Here is a 15107-nt window from a genome sequence, read left to right as displayed (position 1 = left end):
ATAAAATATATATATATATATATGAACTTAACTATTAGCACACTGATTTCATACCTATGTTCGACTTAACAAAGTCTTCATTTCCCCCTACATAATATAATTGCAGCATCAGTTTACTGAGTATTAACTATTGTGTAATACACCCGCTTCATACATGACATATATCAATGGGGATGTGAGGATTAGTTTATTTGAATTGGAACAGACGAAAACAATATGACACATCATTAGGGAATGCTCACCATCTTATTTTTGTCTATGGCTATATACTCAATAATAATATTTTGTTGAGGGTAAACCGACGGCGCCCTCATGAGGCAAAGTACCGTTTAAAACATGTTTTGACCAGTCTGTTATGTATGTATTTTCAGACAAGTAGCTGGATCTGCAGACATGGAGAACTCACCTTGCAGAAACCAATACAGCGACGAGAACATAAACATTTCAGTTATCAGAGAGGATAACATAACAAAATTACAGGCTGTCGATTACTCAGTGTTCCATGACTTTTTTGCGGTATATTTCAAAGATATAAATCATAACGTGGTTTTAGCATTTTTAATCATCTTTAGTCTATTTCTAATTTATCGCCTGAAACATAAATCATCACAGGGAAAACAACCTGTCTCGTCCAACGAAAAGAAATGTCATAAAGTAAAGAAGGATTCCAGTCCTGTACCAGATGTTCGTGTTAATGAGGATGGAGTATCTCTATTCTCATTATTAACATGTAACTGGGTACGTCCACTACTGGACAAAGGACGCAGCGGGGCCAGTCTGTCCTCAAAAGACATGTTCCCCTTGCCAAGCAGTCTTAACGTGAAGAGAGTGCACGAACGATTCCTTGAGATATTACGGGGCAGTACCACACTGCCAGACGGACGGACAAAAGTCACTTTGTGGAAGGCGCTTAACCACGCTTATGGTGCGGAGTTCTACATAGGATTTGGTTTATTGGAATTGGTGCTCAGACTTGCCGCCTTCACCTCTACTATCTCAATATGGATGTTGATATCATTTCTTGAAAACAACATAGAACCACCACACATGGGGTATCGCTATGTTTGTGCATTATTTGTGTCGACTTTCGGAACTGCACTATTTGACAGTATTTATGAATCTATCAATACTCATGTTTATTTAAAAGTCAGGACTTCGATCATGACAACTATCTACCAGAAGATTTTGAAGATGAGTACTGTTTCTCTTTCACAGTTCAGCACTGGGGAATTTGTCAATTTTCTTGGAACTGATACGGACAGAATGGTAGATTTTTGTAACTGTTTCCATAAGATGTGGGTCCTTCCTATTGAAGCTATTATATGCATGTACGCCCTTTACCATCTGGTTGGCGTTGCTTTCCTCGGAGGACTGGTAGTCGCCTTGATACTTGTACCCGTCAACAAGATGGCATCAACAAAGCAAATCGCGCTCAGTAAGATACTCATGGAACAAAAGGACAAGAGAACTAAGGTAAGTTTATTCGAAATGAGATAAACCAAATAACAATGGAATTTTGAAATAAATCAATCGTTATACTGTTATTGATTTTGATCTCTAGGTATCCTCAAAAGTAAACAGTTAGTTCAAACACGGCTAATTAAGTGAAACAAGCTACATTAAGAAAGTAATCAATTTTTATGAAGCATGTATTTTACAGGTGTCTTAAAATTGTCAAGCAGAATGTTGATACATAAGACACTTCACCCTCAAAGAGTTTGTCACAATTGTTTTACTTTGACCTTTGTGTATATCTATATATTGACATCGATAAGAGCATGTTGTCTCAATCAGCTGATGAATGAAGTTTTTGGAGGGATAAAGATCATCAAGTTTTATACCTGGGAAGAACACTTCCGGACGAGGATTGACAAACTGCGTGAGGCGGAACTACAAACAATGAAACAGAAAAATATTCTTGGCGCCCTTTTAGGATATCTTTGGACTTTGACTCCTATTCTAATGACCCTACTCACCTTCAGCGCGTACTCCATGTTGGGAAACATTCCAACGGCATCAAAGGTAATTACAGTTGATACTGAACAATGCATTTTGACGATTTACTTGAAAATGTTCATACCATTAATTTATTAACAGAGCAAGTTTTCCAAATTTATCCTCCATAACTTTAATCAGGGTATGACAAATTACTCACTTTCAGCTTCATGTATTTGCATGTACATTATATCAGTATCATATCAAAGAGAGCTACCTCACTACCGAACTAGGACCAACTTGATCCTTTTCATTTCCTAACCGGTTTGGATTCTTTTTCTCGTGACTTACTTGGAGAGATGACAGATATCACACGCTGTACACATGTTTGTGAGGTTTAGGGCTTCTGTCTGTTATTTTCATTTCTCCTCAGTTATAGTTGTCTTATCATGTTGACATATAGCTTGAATTTTATCCCTGGATGTCGATTCACACAGTGGTGAATCGTTGTCTTAGTTATGTTGTTGAAAGTGCGAATTTTTAAGATTATATTGTTTATTTCAGTGACATACATTTTAATTTTTCATAGATGTTTACCAGTCTGGCAATATTTCTGAAACTTATTGGATCACTTAATCATCTACCAAGGATGTTTAATGGAATGATCGAAGCTATAACCTCCCTTGAAAGGATAGAGAAATTTGTAGCGTCGGAGGATATTGATCTCGACACCTACTACGCACGAATACTAGGTAACGTGTATATTTTACTTGGATTTCTTCGTCAAGTTATTTATGTTATTTTATTTTCAAATATTTGATCAGAACATCTGAGACTATCCGACTTTTCTAATCAGAAAGACAGATTTTATCAAATATTGATGGTCAACATTAAGTCTTTGTTGAATTTATCATGTGATGGTCTAAGTACCAGCTTTATAATTGCAATTTGTTATAACGCATCGAGGCTACAAAAATATTTGTTTAGAATATTAAAAGTATCTGCTTTTTCTAAAAAGATAATCGTATTAATTTTAATCAAGTCATGCTCTTTATATAATAATTTGTGACTTTTTGCTAAATAAATCGAAACTACAAATTGTACATGGTTTGATTTCAGAATCTAACCAGTCCAACAACGGGATATCAGTAAACGCAGGAAAGTTCACATGGGAAAGAGAGAAAACGAACTGTAATGCACCAATCAAAAGTGAAATCAGACATTCGAAATCAGGACCTAAAACCAGTCAGTCAGGAACCTTAACTCTGCGAAATATTAGTATCGACATCAAACAAGTGAGTATCAGTTATTATGGAGAAACAATTTTGTTAGGTAGTACAAGATCTCAATAAGCTTATTATTACATTAAAATCATAATATTTAAAATAGCAAATGTTTTTATCAGAACGTTTTATTTGAAATGTAATAAGCGATAAGTCATAATTGACGAATACCATGTGCTGTGTAGGGCCAGTTCATTGGAGTGGTAGGTAAGGTAGGCGCCGGTAAAAGTTCCTTCCTGCACGCTCTACTGGCTGAGATGGTGAGGGAAGAAGGCAATATTTCTGTACGTAACCTGGAACAAGGATTTGCTCTGGTGAACCAGGAACCTTGGATACAACAGACAACTATACGAGACAACGTTCTGTTTGGCAGTCCGTTCCACGACAAGAAATACGCTGAAACTCTGAGTGCAGTATCATTACGAAAAGACATACAGGTACGGAGGGAATTAATTTTTATTTTTGTTAATTCAAAATTTGATATGCTACTTTGTATTTTATTCTTACTAATAACTACGCAGAATATATTTTTGTATTTGTATTTACCAAAATTATATTAAATTATTTTAGGACACGTCGCTACTTTATCAGAATTATACCATTGGCGTATTACTTCGTTTCAGATGTTACCAGCTGGAGACAAGACAGAAGTGGCGTTACATTGAGTGGAGGTCAAAAGGCAAGACTGGCTCTTGCGAGAGCATTGTATCAGGTAAGATCGTTATGAGTGTACATTGGTAGGATTCATACCTTGGTCCCTTTGGTTTGTATGCATTTTCAGTAATGACATGTGAAATATTTTGTCTCCAGGATAAGGATATCTATCTTCTCGATGATCCCCTAGCAGCTGTGGACGCCCATGTGGCACAACACATATATGACAAGTGCATCATGGGACTACTCCGTAACAAGACCAGAATCCTTTGCACACATCATACCAAATTTCTTGGAAAAGCAGATAAGATCATTGTAATGAATGACGGAGTTATTTCCAAAATGGGTGAGTAATTTTATTCACAACATTTCTGTTCACATGCATTCAATAGTGTTGATAAAAGGTTGTCCTCTGAACGAACACGTCTCCAGGAAGTAGGGCAAGCTCTTCTATTAAATTTTTATGGGGGTGTTATCCAATGACTTTCAACATGTTTAGTCCCTAGGTATTACAAAGAAAATGATAACAATACCTTTATCAGATTTTAAAATCGATAAAGGAAAGTATAAGGTGAATATCATGAACGAAATCACACAGTAAATCTATATCAAATCCAATGTCACGCCCTTATAGCTAGAATCAAGATAAGGACAACGAAACAACAATGCACACTAATGAGCATAAAACAAAACGTCAACCCTTATATCACACAAAGGAATAACACATTGAGATCTGGATGAAGACCATACAATTTGTCTATAGTCTTCATCAACAGGAAACTCAGGAAAATTTCGACGTTTTTCCGTCAGGGAAATCATGATATTCGGAGCAAATCCTTGAACAGCGAAAGGTTGGGGAAGCAGTGGCATTGCTATCAGGGAACAATAAGCTCTCAATCAGAAAATAGAAGCCGTCCCGCTTATCGTACAGCTTAGTAGTAAGCCATCACACTTAAAGATGTAGTGCCCTTTATTTCAAGTTCAGGAGTGTAAATAAGATCGATGTGGAACACTTTTAATAATTTAAAGAAAGGACGTCGTTGCTGAAAATGACATTGAAGGACTCGATCACCAATCGGCATTTGGAAAGACTGTTATACAGATAAAATAATAAGGTAGTATTTCGAGTGACATGAGTGTCACTTAAATAAAACCTTGATTTGATATATCTTCTGTTCATGTTGCAATCGTTACGCCCTGATATATTAACGATGGGGTAAATATATGAACCTTGTTTTCCATTTTTTTAACCAGGTGTTCCATCAGAGATTCTTGACGACACAACATTTGCTGAACATAATGTGTCACCAAACAAACCTGAAACTGAATACGATGACACCGACGACAACGACCATGGCGGAAGTCTAGGAGAGGAGGTCCGAGCTACCGGGGAAGTCAGCTCACGTGTGTACATGGCATTTCTGGCGGCGCTAGGTAAATGGCTGCCAATGGCCATGCTGCTATCTGTCGCATTAATGGAAGGTATATCACATTTCTTTGATATTTCATGTACTTCTCAGTTTGTTTAAAATGTAATACCACATGTTCAGTCATTTTCTTCTATGCAAAATAATACCAATTTGAGTATTTTATAGTGATAACATCTGGTTTAGAATTCCTTTTTATTTTGTTAAAGATGGCTGTGTTACCAAAGAGTCATAGAAGGTCGAAACAGCTGTATAATGCAGAATAATTCATATTTTGCATACTATATCTGTTATAAAATATCACTTTTATGTACATAACCACCTGTGTGTCTTACGTTCATCCTTTGAAATTCAAACTGGTAGACTCTGCTGGTGGATTTCTTGGTCGCCATCGTTTGCTGTATTTTTGATAGCCATAAGTACTTGTTTTAGTGGCACAACTCATAATATACACAATTTTCCCATCATTAGCTTCTTTGCAATGTACCAGTAGGCCTATACATCCCACACAGTTATCTTAGGCACTTCCCCTTTTGTGTCAAGGGTAGTTTAGATCAATTCAGATTTTCATTTTTCTGACTTCTGGCATCAGCGATGTGTCCTAGATGACTACTGTTGTACGATAAAATGCATTTCAGCTTTAAGCATATTGAATCTTTTTACTTAGCTACATACCTTATAATAAACTTCTTTAAGCGTTGGAGATGATGAAAGACTGGTGGCTAACTCATTGGATATCTGGTCTTACAATTGCTGATACGAGTACGTCCATTTCCGAATATCTCTGTTTCCATGACAACATGTCTTCACCAAAAAGGTGCGCTATTGGTTATTAAACTATAATATGGTTTTTCCCAAACAAGTGGGATGTTTAAGATAAAGCGACATGTTTTAACAAATTATACAATAATTCTTTTAATAGAAAATGCCACGCATGAAGATGTTTTTTAATCATGTTGACATAACATCTTTAAAAAAAAGTAAAGTTTAGCCTAATATTCATTTTTTCTGTCAATGCATTAGATTGGACCAAGTGTATGATTCGAATGACGCCAGTGGGAGTGTGACAACCAGCGAAACCAGCGTCCTCTACTACATGTTAGTGTACGGATGCCTGGCCGCTCTATACTCTCTGTTCTCGTTAGTCAAAGAAGTGCTGTTCGTGTACGGGGGAATAAACATGGCCAGGATCATACACAACAACCTACTCAATTCTATGTTAAAGGTAACTTTTACTTATCGTATTTTCTTCTCTGGATGCTTTGATATATCACATAATCGAATCACTACATTATTCTTTGTCAAGTTTAACCTGATTAATTGTTTATTTGTAGGCGCCAATGTCCTTCTATGATGTGACTCCCATAGGCCGAATCCTCAACCGATTTTCTTCAGACATGGGAGTCGTCGACGATTCCCTCAGTCATATGATCAATGTAATACTATGTCAGTTGTTTGGTGTTATTGGAACTATAATCATCGCGTGCTACGGCATGCCTTGGTTCTTACTCCTCCTGTTCCCTGTTACAGCGGTATACTACCAGATACAGGTAATCTAGCTTTGTTGGTACGATACATTGCTTAGGTTCTGCGTTAAATGGCATTTGTTAGCTCACCTGGTGCGAAGAACCACTGTGGGCGTATAGTGGTGGTGTTTCTGCTTTCGTCCTTCCGTCGTTTGTCGCCCGTCAATTTCTGAATTAAACGAGATCATCGAGGAAACAACTGAACAAAATTCAACAAAAGTGCAGGGCAATCGTAGGTCATGGGGATCGAGACTAATACAAATTAGAAGATCAGATTCTCCTGACGGCTGACGGGCTGTGTCTTCTCTCTAACTTTTATAGAAGTAGCTTGCTTACCAAAATTATGGAATTACAAAGATAGACTCTTCTTCAGAAGGAGAAACCGGGTAAAAAGAGGTGATTTGCTGATTTGCTTTAGATGGCATCTCTTCCCCAGTTATTTGGCGCATTTCAACCGAATTGTGGTGGCAGCATGCTCAGCGCTTGGGTATCAAAAGGGATACAAGACGAAGTGGCAGATCTTCTCTAGTGGACTGAGGGGCCGTAAAAGGGGTCAAAATTGCTAGTTTTCTCTAAATGACAACTACTCCCAAACTACAGGGCATATTGATACCAAACTATAGTGGTATAATGCTTAGACTAAATGTATACAAATCAAGTAGCCGAACCCTAAGAGGCCGAGGGCAGGATAAAAGTGGTCAAACTAATTGATATTTTAGAAGACACCCCTTGCAAACCACTGGGCAGATTTCAACCAAATTGTTGTAGTAGCATCCTCAAACCATACAGATGGAATGTTTTACAAATACACATTTCTGAGGGCTCTCCTCCTAAAACTAATGAATTCAACTGTATATCCTAAAATAATCAGGGAAGCGAATCAAAGCCCTTTGGTCTATTGTTCAAATAGTTAATACGTGCCTATCGCCTGACTATCGTCAAAAGCTTCTAGTAAAATTGTTTATGGTATTATCACTCAATTCAGTACCCTTTAATTGTGTCACAAAATAAAAATTCATTTTCATTTGTGAATGTAATTGGCGATATTTGACATTATACAATAACGAGAGTTGAGAAAGGGTTGGAAGATATGAAATACTATAATTATATTCTTAAAAGATGTTTTACTTGATGTTGGTGGTTAACAAGTGTTTTATTAACCTGGTCAGAACAGTTGACCAGCGTTTTGTTGGCCTGGTCTGAGGGGTTTATATTTTTTTGTTTTTGGACAGGAAAGCTACCGTCATACGTCTCGGAAGGTCTGGCGAATTGCTAGTCTGAAACGTTCCCCGATCTTCTCCCAATTCTCTGAGACTGTGTCAGAAGTGGTAACCATTAGAGCCTTCCGAGATACTGAGAGGTCAGTAGTTTTTCTGATGTCATAGATTACTTAATTTAAGGAGTGATGAAAACATCCATGTTATGACTTAATTTGTCTTATTAAACGAACCATCTAAAAAAATATGAGCAGTAATTCGAATTTCGCTGATTAACTATAATCATAAATTGATAAAATACCATCCTGAATTAAAAGAAAATCAGCACATGTAAAATATGTAAGTTGTATGTTTTACAATGTAAAATATAAAGAAAAAATATCAGAAGGGCAAAAATTCGAACTAAAGACATTCATTTTCACACATGAGGCAAATGCTATATTGTTCGGTAGTGAGATGACCAATACTGACCATTAATGTCACCATAGAGGTTAGTCGTGAGTTCACCATTATTGTCATACTTTAAGGCAAATAGCATAGTGTGTGGTTGAAACTTCAACCATTATTGTTATGCAATAGGTCGATAACAAGACATACTATCAAAGTTATGTGCTGTGGCATTGGTTACTTTCAGAACCATACGAGATACCGAACATTGAAGATAAATATACTTGCATGAGCCTTGCAACATACCGGAATGTGTCTGTTTTTGTAGGTTCGAATGCAGTATATCAGTTTAATAGGTGTGATTTGATTTGCTTTAGATGATTCAAATGTTGAGAGAATCAAGATACTAGATTACCTTACTGTTATAGGTTTAAAGAGACGCACATTGATTGTGTGGACAAATGGCTGGAGGCCACTTATACAGCACGTACTATTGGGAATTGGCTTTGGATTAAAACCCAGATGGTTGTTTACGCCATGATGACGGGGATAGCCGTTCTGGCGCTACTGGAACACAGTATCCATGGTATTGACCCAAGTAAGTCTGCCAAGATGTATTTTTTAAAGATATGTTTAAGATTGATATATCTATATATTAGCGGTAAAGCTAATAACATTGCATAGTTTGTTTCGTCTTTGCCGAAGTCATTGGACGTTAAATAGGTTATTTTATTATTGCTGGAATCGCTGGACATTGTATTGGTTATTCTATGACTGCTTGTATCGTTGGACATTGTATTGGTTATTCCATTATTGCTGGCATCGGTGGACATTGTATTGGTTATTCCATTATTGCTGGTATCGTTGGACATTGTATTGGTTATTCCGTTATTGCTGATATCGTTTGACATTGTATTTGTTATACCATTATTGCTGGTGTCGTTGGACATTGTATTGGTTATTCCATTATTGCTGGTGTCGTTTGACATTGTATTGGTTATACCATTATTGCTGTTATCGTTGGACATTGTATTGGTTATTTCATTATTGCTGGTGTCGTTGGACATTGTATTGGTTATTCCGTTATTGCTGATATCGTTGGACATTGTATTGGTTATTCCATTATTGCTGGTATCGTTGTACATTGTATGGGTTATTCAATTATTGCTGGAATCGCTGTACATTGTATTGGTTATTTCATTATTGCTGGTGTCTTTGGACATTGTATTGATTATTCCATTATTACTGGTGTCTTTGGACATTGTATTGGTTATTCCATTATTGCTGTTATCGTTGGACATTGTATTAGTTATTCCATTATTGCTGTTATCGTTGGACATTGTATTGGTTATACCATTATTGCTGGTATCGTTGGACATTGTATTGGTTATTCCATTATTGCTGGTATCGTTGGACATTGTATTGGTTATTCCGTTATTGCTGATATCGTTGGACATTGTATTGGTTATTCAATTATTGCTGGTATCGTTGGACATTGTATTGGTTATTCCATTTGTGCTTGAATCGTTGGACATTGTATGGGTTATTCCATTATTGCTGGAATCGCTGGACATTGTATTGGTTATTTCATTATTGCTGTTATCGTTGGACATTGTATTGGTTATTCTATTTTTGCTGGTGTCGTTGGACATTGTATGGGTTATTTCATTATTGCTTGTATCGTTGGACATTGTATTGGTTATTCCATTATTGCTGGTGTCGTTGGACATTGTATGGGTTATTTCATTATTGGTGATATCGTTGGACATTGTATTGGTTATTCCATTATTGCTTGTATCGTTGGACATTGTATTGGTTATTCCATTATTGCTGGTATCGTTGAACATTGTATTAGTTATTCCATTATTGCTGGTATCGTTGAACATTGTATTAGTTATTCCATTATTGCTGGTATCGTTGAACATTGTATTAGTTATTCCATTATTGCTGTTATCGTTGAATATTGATTTCGTTATTCCATTATTTCTGGTATCGTTGAACTATTGTATTGGTTTTTCCATTATTGCTCGTGTCGTTGAACTATTGTATTGGTTAATCAATTATCGTAGGTATCGTAGAAAATTGTATCGATTATATCATTATCACTGGTATCGTTGAACATTGTATTGGTTATTCCATTATTGCTGGTGTCGTTGGACATTGTATGGGTTATTTCATTATTGCTTGTATCGTTGGCCATTGTATTGGTTATTCCATTATTGCTGGTGTCGTTGGACATTGTATGGGTTATTTCATTATTGCTGATATCGTTGGACATTGTATTGGTTATTCTATTATTGCTGGTGTCGTTGGACATTGTATTCGTTATTCCATTATTGCTTGTATCGTTGAACATTGAATTCGTTATTCCATTATTGCTGGTATCGTTGGCCATTGTATTGGTTATTCCATTATTGCTGGTGTCGTTGGACATTGTATTCGTTATTCCATTATTGCTTGTATCGTTGAACATTGAATTCGTTATTCCATTATTGCTGGTATCGTGGGACATTGAATTCGTTATTCCATTATTGCTGGTATCGTGGGACATTGAATTCGTTATTCCATTATTGCTGGTATCGTGGGACATTGAATTCGTTATTCCATTATTGCTGGTATCGCTGGACATTGTATTGGTTTTTCCCTTAATGCTGGCTTCGTTGGACATTATATTGGTTTTTCCCTTAATGCTGGTGTCGTTGGACATTGTATTGATTTTTCCATTATTGCTGGTGTCGATTGTATTCTTACATTGCAGGTGTCGTTGGACTATCTATTTCCTACATCTTTTCGTTGTCTGACCTTTTGGAAGGGCTTGTTAGTTATGTGACGGATACGGAAACACAGATGGTGAGCGTGGAGAGAATACAACAGTAAATAGAGGACACGCCCAGCGAGAAATGGACGGGTACACATGTACGTATCACAGGTACACACGTACGTAACACACGAACACAGATAGGTAACACAGGTACACAGGTACGTAACACAGGTACACAGGTACGTAACAAAGGTACACAGGTACGTAACATAGGTACACATGTACGTATCACAAGTACACACGTACGTAACACACGAACACAGATACGTAACAGGTACACAGGTACGTAACACAGGTACACAGGTACGTAACCCAGGTACACGGAATCGTTTATAGGTACATTACATCTACACACGTACACATATATGCAACATGGTCACGGGTATATATAGACAGAGGAACGTAAGACAGAGACTCGCACACAAACACACATTCATATATTACAAGTATATGTATACTGTTACATAACACAAGTGGAAATACATGTAACACATGGACGAAGGTAAAACAAACACGTATACAGGTATTAAACCCTGTAAAAAATATACATTGACTACGTATACAGAAATACATAAGACAGTAACATAAGTAGATATACAAATATGTACGCATGCATCTAGCAAAGCAACAACAAAAATGAATGAATGAATAAATAAATATTACCCGCTTGTCTCCTTCTTGGCCTGCTACGGGCGTGGTCATCTACAGCAATGTATACATGAAGTATCGGGATGGTCTACCGACCGTCCTCAATGGACTTTCCTTCAGCACACGTCACGCGGAAAAGGTGGGAATTGCGGGGCGGACTGGGTCAGGAAAATCCAGTATATTTCAGACATTGTTCCGTACTGTAGAGATCGGTTCTGGGGACATTACCATTGAAGGAATGAACACACAGCAACTGGATCTTAAAGACGTCAGGTGAGAACTAAACTATACACTAGAGATATATGAAAGATATCCAAGTCTATAACGGTAATTCTAATTTACATTTTTATTTTTAAGAAGTCGACAATCGGATAAAGACGTGGTTTTAAAATTTAAAAAAGAAATTTTCATTTAGAAATCTATTCCATTCTCTTTATCTATTTTCGTTCTTGCAGTGGTTATTCGGTAATTATTAAATAATTGATGCAAATGAGGGCTGCAAGTAATTGAATTGAATATGAAAGAAGATTACAAATCACATTTTATAAAAGACAGTTGCTTGCACACGCACAAATTTATATGAAATGTAAGATGCGTTCTTTTGAGTCTTCTCCTTCGAGGACATTTGGGTGGCCTACATCAATATATTTCCCTCATTGCAACACTTAGGATCGGATCTCCATCTCCTCTTTTCTTTCCTGCATAAAAATGCGTGCATACAAATAGATGCAATAGTTTTGGAGTTGCGTTTATGGATAAAAGGACTAACGAAGATAGACAGTACACCCTTAACTTTGTTGCAGGATGTATACTTTATAGATAGAATGACATGTACAATTAGAAAGCTAAAATACATTTCTTTTCAGACGACACCTGGCTGTGATTCCCCAGGATCCGTTCCTCTTCAGCGGTACTGTGAGGGAGAACCTGGACCCTACCTCGCGCTATAGTGACGATGAACTGTGGCGAGTCCTAGACAAATGTCGCCTCCATCAGCCTGTCGACAGACTTGGAGGACTTGGAGGAGGGGTCGGCGAGAAGGGGCGACGATTCTCTATTGGACAAAGACAACTAGTGTGTCTGGCCAGGGCACTCCTGACTAAGGCAAAGGTAAGATATTTCTCTGTTGAACAGAGACACCTAACATAGCTTGCTAGGGCAATCCTGACTAAGGCCAATGCAAGATGTTTCTCTGTGGGAACAAAGACAACTTACATGACTTGTTAGGGCACTCCTGACTAAGGCCAGGATAAGATATTTCTCTGTGGAAACAGAGACAACTTACATGTCTTGCTAGGGCACTCCTGACTAAGGCCAAGGTAAGACATTAAGTCTAACATATTCGGAGTGAATCCTGGCGGACCCGCAAACATAATGCAGGTTATGGAAGTCTTTGTTGAAGCTTTACAGAAAGTCAACTTCAAACTATTAGATCTGTCACTATTTTATATACGGAAAACTCTTAACCGACAGTTTGCGATAAACGAACGCAGCCCTGATGTTCTCTTGTCATTAAGGTCCATTTACAGTTGTATGATGTCTGCCAGATATTGTATTTGTAGTTCACTAGTTCATGTGAACTAGTCGTACCTAATGCATGGCAGGTGTTCGCATTTGATATCAAATTGTTACTCATCTTATATTTTATTGTAGGTGTTATGTATTGATGAAGCTACGGCCAGTGTAGACCTGGAGACAGACATGTTGATACAGGCAACAATCCGTCAAGAGTTTATAGACAGCACGGTGCTAACTATTGCTCACCGTATCAACACTATAATGGATAGCGACCGAGTGTTAGTGATGGACAAGGGTCAGGTGGTCGAACTTGACACTCCAGAAAACCTTCTCAAAAACTCACAATCGGCTTTTTACCAACTCGTACATGGAGAAACATGCCAGTATCACGGTTCGTGAAACATTCAATATTTCAACATTGTTTGGCCTTACCGTTATTATATCTAAAGACTATTCCATTTACACGTTACATCTGTCTGAGCAAAGCCAAAAAATTTTATATACAGAATTATTTTATTTGTTACCATGTTTTATTCTACCTCATTTGTGGAACACCTTATCTGATTAGATTATATTGATTGTATGATGGGGTTTAATATATTTTGTTTATAATTTGTGAACCGCTTTGAGACGGCCTACGAACTTGGTTGTGATAAAGCGGTTTAAAAGAACCTCGAATTATTATTATCATTATTATATTCTGTTAAACTTACGCGCTCGAGAAGATCAATCCTGCAGAAAAAGCAAGACGAATCTCACATGAGTTGGGAATGACTGAATTAGACGAAAATATTTATGCCCTTTTGGTAGGGAACATGTCATAAACCTTTCAGTACTGATTGATTGTTAAAAGAATATTTTAACAGTCTGTATAAAACAATTAACCAGAAACTTGTTATATCCCTCTAGCCAATATCTAAACTGTATACAACTTCACCATTGTACTTGTGTCCAACAATGATTTTGTTTCAGCATCGTCCCAACCATGATACACATGTAGTCTCGACACTTTACCAGTGCCATTGCAAATGTAGCCATAATCTTCATAGTTTATTATTGACTATTATAACGTCCTTCACATCGGTGCCTCAATACGGCGTCACCAGCTTTTCCCCTGAGTTTTCAGAGTATCACATCGTCCATTACATATATACATTATGTACTCCGACTACACAAGAGTCACATACATGCGCTATACCTTCAGGGTTACATTCCCTGATAAACCTTTCACACGAAACACTCCACTGATAAAATCAGTGCCGTTAGTGAAAACTCGCCAACATTAGATTCCATTTCTATTAATTGACTTTTCATAGAATTCCATGATTTTAACATACATTTGTATAATGGGTTAACTACTGCTGATTAAATTTAAAGAAAGTTTTCCTTTGACAATCTTGTTTTCTTATGCATGTTGTATGAATTAATCCACATTCTATTCCAGATACCACTAAAATGTACATCATGGGTCACCTCAACAGGCAATATTCACTCAATTTTAAAGTCGTCATCCTAAAAAATCGTTATTAACCGTAACAAAACAAATTAAGGAATCCTTCTTTTTAAATATACATGAGTTTTTATAAATGTCTCTTTTCGTGATGCAATTAATTTTGTCAGCTGTGTTTTTAAAAGTTTAAACGCAGGTATATCTTCCCTTTAAATACCTCCACCAATCAAATGCTTCAACT

At 37.0% G+C, this 15107-nt stretch overlaps 1 pseudogene; it reads left to right on the top strand.

The window, feature by feature from the left end:
* Positions 1–792: 792 nt before the first annotated feature.
* LOC110466537 lies at positions 793–14001 on the top strand (annotated as a pseudogene).
* Positions 14002–15107: the final 1106 nt, after the last annotated feature.

Source organism: Mizuhopecten yessoensis, unplaced genomic scaffold, assembly GCF_002113885.1.
Source record: "Mizuhopecten yessoensis strain PY_sf001 unplaced genomic scaffold, ASM211388v2 scaffold11135, whole genome shotgun sequence".
Taxonomy (NCBI): Eukaryota; Metazoa; Mollusca; class Bivalvia; order Pectinida; family Pectinidae; genus Mizuhopecten; species Mizuhopecten yessoensis.
This window is presented reverse-complemented; position numbering and strand designations above follow the sequence as displayed.